The sequence below is a fragment of the Benincasa hispida genome, chromosome 2, assembly GCF_027475165.1.
Source record: "Benincasa hispida cultivar pf3 chromosome 2, pf3_genome.v1.1, whole genome shotgun sequence".
NCBI classification, from domain to species: Eukaryota; Viridiplantae; Streptophyta; class Magnoliopsida; order Cucurbitales; family Cucurbitaceae; genus Benincasa; species Benincasa hispida.
The window spans coordinates 45,723,307-45,729,031 of NC_143479.1; positions in this window are offsets into that span (position 1 = coordinate 45,723,307).

A 5,725-nucleotide genomic window follows, 5' to 3' on the forward strand; every position below is an offset into this window, starting at 1 on the left:
TATCTCCAGTGATCGTATATATGTATCTAGACATGTGATTTTTAATGAAGTTGCATTTTCCTTTTCTGTGTCAACTTCATCTCCTTCATCTCTCAGTAAGTTTAAGTCTGGATCAGTTTCCTTCATTCCTCTGCTTGTGTCTATTGATTATGTTAAAGCATTGTCTTCTAATCTTGTTCAGTGTTCAAATATCTCTAAATCCTCACCCTTCTCCATCTCTACCTTATTCTCCCGCCACTTTATCCCGATAGCTCAAGCCTTCTCTTCTTCTTCTTCTTCTTCTTCTTCTTCCCCTCCTACTTATCCCACGATTAATAAACATCCTATGATCACCCGATTGAAGGCTGGAATCTTCAAACTTAAGGCATTCTTAACTACTGCCCTCTCTTCTTCAACATCCATAACAGCTGAGTCATTTAATTACAAGAGTGGTCTTGCTAATCCTCATTGAAAATAGATCATGGTTGATGAATATGTTGCCCTATTAAGGAACAACACCTAGTTTTTAGTCCCATTACCTCCTAACCAAAAGATTATTGGGTGTAAATGGGTCTTTCATGTGAAGTTAAGACCCTCAAGGGAGGTTGATCACTTTAAAGCTTGGTTAGTTGCCTAAGGTTACTCCCAAACGCCTAGTATAGACTATTTTGAGACATCTAGTCCTTTTATAAAGCCTGCAACCATCCACATTGTGTTATCTTTAGCTGTTTCTTTTGGTTGGAATGTTAGACAACTAGATGTTCAAACACGTTCTTTCATGGTGATCTGCAAGAGGAAGTTTTTATAAAGCAATTGACAAGTTTTGTTATTGCCTCTCATCCTAACATGTCCTTCGACTTCATAAGTCTCTATATGGTCTTAAACAAATCCCCCGCGCTTGTTTTTTTAAGTTTAGCTCATGCTTAATTGGTTTGGGTTTCACAGGCTCAAGAGCCAATACATCCATGTTTATTTACAAAGATGTATCCTCTAATGTGAATTTCTTAGTCTATGTTGATGATATTCTTGTGACTGGCAATAATGGTAGTTTAATTCAACCTTTCATCAGAATGTGTTGGGGTTGTATATCCTAAAACTCACAATTTGGTTAAACATATTCTATATGCAATAAAGAAGTTATTGAGGTTTATTCAATAGAACTGTGATTGAGTATGTAAATTGCTCTTGTAAAAACTAAATCCAAGAAGCTAAGATCTATGGCTATTACATGAGTACTTGAACTTTATGTGAAGACAAAAGAGTGGTTCAAGTTTAAGTAGATAACCAAAACGGTCTATATTATACGGATAAGGTTAGGTACCTTATTCTGGAAACACTATCAGATGCGGTCCATTTTGTATTTAGTACAAGCGATGTGACCCTGAATCGTTCATGTGGAGATATGCGAGTGGAGTCGTCCTATACAAAGATTTTGTATAAGATTGGACCAAGAAATAAGTCACTCTTACTTTATAACGATGTTTACTGTTTAAGACTAACTATTTCAAAGCAGACCTAGGTAACTTGACCTTAATCCTTAGCTAACTATGAACTCCTGTTTATTCAAGATTATCCTTTAGATTTGCATGGGTGAGGGTTGGCTCAATAGTACCGGCTCAATAAGCCTCCCATTTTAGCGGTAAAACCAGGTAAATAGCTGGGGACATAGGGTGCAAGATGAAATCCACTCCTATTCGCCTTTTAATGATAGTAGATGGGTTGTTCCCTTAAGTACTGACTCCGGGTCTTGAACAAGGGGCTCCACCCTCTCATTGGCCCGAAAGGGACTCGGTTTGGTGATTGGATCACAAACTAATTGTTCATTAGAAGATCAATAGGACTTAAAGAGCAAGAGGTAATCTCGGGGGTAAAACAGCTTTTGACCCAGTCGTTATTACGAACAACCTGTGAAGGGTTGACTTACTAAGTATGGTTATATCGAGTGGACAGAAATATATCTACAGTGAAGGGAGTGCAACTACTGGACCCGGTAGTTAATAAATATTGGTTAATTAGGTTAAAGGGTTTAGCCCGTTAATCTTGGATCGTTGGAGCCCATGATCTATAAGTCCACTAGGTCCCTCTACTAGCTCATAAACGGACTAAACATCATAATAGGGTGATGAGAGAATTTGAAATGTTCAAATTCGAATTATGAGAATTATTAATTATATGTAATATAATTAAACATTTAATTATCGAATTAAATAAATTTAGAGAGTTGAAAAATATTTAAATATTAACTACATGAATAGGGATTCATGTTAGGAATTCGTGTTTTTCTAATTTAATATTTGATATTAATTTAATTTAATTAATTAAATTGTTTAATTAATTATTTTAAATTAATTATTGAATTAATTTATTTTTATTTTTGAAATTTGTAATTTCAAATTTTCAATTGATTTTAATGTACAATCAATTTACAAAATTGAAATTACAAGTTAGTGGTTTTTTCCAAACTTCACCAACTCACTTCCCACTCAAATGCATGTCCTCTTGGTGTCAATTTCTAAAGAAATTGATCTTGCATGCCATTGTTTATTAAAAGAAACAAGGTTCAGTGGAAATGGGCTGGGTTTTTAGACATACAATTTTTAGAAAATTGAGATAAAGAAGAGTTCTCTCTTGTTCTTCAAAAGCACCTAAAATACTCTCCAAAATTCCCTTCAATTACAGGTCATTTTGGTTCCCACAATCCAATCTAAGGTCCTAAAGGATAGTAGGGAAGATCAAGTAGTGGTCTACAACCTGTTGGTGAAGATATTCAAGCTGGAATTCACAGATTGAATAGTTCTTCAAAGATATAATTTCAAAACCCTATTTTTCTCTTTGAACTTGCATGTTTCTTTGCTAAAATTGATAGAATTAGAATACTTAAGATCCTAATTACTTCCACCTGTTGGACGTTAACACCATCAGAATGATACTTTCTCTCTTAAGGATTTAGGCAGTTTGTCTTTCTTCTTGGGTATTCAAGTATCTTATCAACACAACTCAATGCATTTGTCTTAGTCTAAATACATCATTGACCTCTAAAAGAGAACAAAGATGTCTGATTGTAAGTCTTTGAATTCTCCAACGATGATTGGCACTCAAATGTCTATTCATGATGGGTAACCTCTTGAGGATCCAACTGAATATCGTAGCCTGGTAGGTGCTCTCCAATATTGCACCGTTACTAAGCCTGATATAAGCTTTGTTGTTAACAAGTTATGTCAGTTTCTTCATGCCTCTACATCTTCTCATATGCAAAGTGTTAAGCGGCTATTACGGTATTTAAAAGGGTTTTCCTCCCTTGGTCTCTCATTTACCAAGAGCTCTCATTACTCTCTTACATGTTATAATGATGTTGACTGGGCAAGTTGTCCTAATGATCGAAGAAGTACGAGTGGTTTTTGTGTTTTTCTTGGTTCAAATTTGATTTTTTGGAAATATTCTAAGTAAAATGTTATCTCTAAGTCGAGTGTCGAATCTGAATACTAGGGAATGTATAATGCCACATCTGAAATCATTTGGGTTCAATCGGTGTTGGAAACTGGTTTGGTTGTTCGGCCTCTTATACTTCTTTGTGACAACATCAGTGCAACTTATATGGCTTCCAACCCCATTCTTCACAACCGAACTAAGCACATTGAGATCGATCACCACTTTATTCGTGAATGTGTTGCTTGAAATCAACTCATAGTTCAATTTGTACCTTCTGATGATCAGTTGGCCGACATTCTGACTAAGGCTCTATCTACTGCTCACCCTTTAAGTCTTAGAACCAAGCTCACAATCCTTCCTAAGGATGTTTCACTTGAGGAGGGATAATAGAAGATTTTCCATTCATTTCTTTATATTTTACTATTCTGCCCTTTTATATTCTTCTGTATTTTGTTTGTTTTGGTTGTTATCTTTGCACCAATCTGTACTAAACACATGTTCTCCTAATTTTTTATATAATTATGAATGCTCTGCCTCTATGAACACAAAGAGAGAATTATTATCAATATCCAAATATTGCTTTAGTATGGATTTTCTTAATAACTTTTTTTTTATCTTGCTCTTTTTTTCTCAAATTGGAAAGTCTAGATAATTATCAAGTAGAGAGACTAAATTGAATCACTTATAAGTATGATGAGTTTAAATTAATACGATTATTAGTTTGAAGTTTTAATTGATACAACCCTTAAAATTTAGAAGTATAGTTGCTTTTTTGTTGTTTGATTACAAAAATGGAAAGAGAATATATCATGTAAACAAATACTCAATTATCTAAGTAGTATAGCTCAACCTGAAAAAACTCGAGTTCTTCTTTAAAGCCAACCCGAGTATAGCTAACTAATAGGTTAACATATTGCATACACTAAACTAAAATGTTGAGGCATGTTGAACTAAAAGAAAAACTTCGATGATCATTTAAATGATCAAATATTCACCAACATGATAGAGTACAAGTAACCTCCTTTTTAAGTGACCAAATATTCACCAGTCTAAACATAGCTCAAGTATATAGATTTTTATATATAAAAAAAAACACATATGTATTTAAGAGTTTTAATATCAAAGGTTCGAGAATCCCCATCCCCACTACCCTGGGTACAATGGGATGAAAAATGTCATTATTATCCTTTTAAAAAGTTTTATTTTTCATTCTCTCTTTTCATTTATTTATTTACCTTATTAGTATACTTGGGATTGAGTGATTTGAATCACATACTATTGGAATTTCTGCCCTAAGTCTCATGGGTTGTGATGTATAAATGAAATTCATTTATTTAATAAAATAAGGAGTTATTTTATTTGACATTTAGATTTGTGTAACTCAATCCAATAAATTAAGATCTAAGATTATTTCATTTGAACAGTATATGGTTGACATACAGGTGGATCATGTTCAAGTCATAATCTAAATAATATATAGTATATGGATAAGGTTGGATATCTTATCCTAGTAACACTATGGATATGACTTATTTTGTAATCGTTACAAATGATTTGATCCAATTCATTCATGTAGAGACATGTGAGTGGAAGTACTATACAAAGATTTTATATAAGACTGGACCATGAGATTGTTGGGATTGGTGTTCTAATTCTCCTGGTAGTCTCCTAATTTGTAAACACTTTGTAAATATATTGTTATTAATAAAATAAATATTATTTTATAAGCATTTACTCAATCCAATAAACTAAGATTCGTGGTTATTTTATTTAACTTAAGCATGTATGTAAGACATACAAGTGGATCATGCCTTAAGTAATAATCTAAATGGTCTGCAGTATAAGGATAAAGGAGGGATACCTTATCCTGGTGATACTACGGATACAACCCACTTTGTAGATGTTACGAGTGTTGTAAAGTGCTACAACTAGTCTGATCCTGACCATTCATGTGGAGACATGCGAGCAGGGGTATCCTATACAAAGAGCTTGTATAAGACCAGACCACGAGATGATTAGTATCTTTATATAATGTCGTTGATAATTGAGACTTACATCTCACTAGAATGACCATAGGTGACATGACCTTAATCCTGAGTAAGTTGGGAACTCCTTCTCATGAGGGCGGTCCTTTGATTTGTATGCGTGATAGTGGCTAGATTGCCAACTCAACAAGCCTACCATTTTGTGGATTCGTCTTATTGGGGGGCTAGGAACTCAACTACACAAGACGGAATTTACTCCTTCCCTGAAGCAGGGTAAGTAGATAAATTGATCTCTTAAGGGCTAATTCTGGGGCTTGAACATAGTGGCCACA